Source organism: Bos indicus, chromosome 13 (assembly GCF_029378745.1).
Source record: "Bos indicus isolate NIAB-ARS_2022 breed Sahiwal x Tharparkar chromosome 13, NIAB-ARS_B.indTharparkar_mat_pri_1.0, whole genome shotgun sequence".
NCBI lineage: Eukaryota > Metazoa > Chordata > Mammalia > Artiodactyla > Bovidae > Bos > Bos indicus.
In genome coordinates, this window is record NC_091772.1 from 32,110,733 (window position 1) to 32,110,983 (window position 251).

Sequence of the window (251 nt, forward strand, 5' to 3'; positions counted from 1 at the left end):
TAAACTAATTTTTAAATATTGATTTTAAAAGCTTTGAACCTATGTAGCAAAAATTACTTAGTGAAACTTAAAAACTACTGAAGCTTTTGCCCCACCCCCAACCCAGGTAATATACCCAATTATTTTTTTGATGATCATCACCTACCCAGGAGTTTATACTCGTAGCAAATGGAGCTGGCACAATCTGAAGACAAATATTGGCAAATACCACATGCCCCAAGTTATAGTTTAAGAAATAATACAACCCGCAA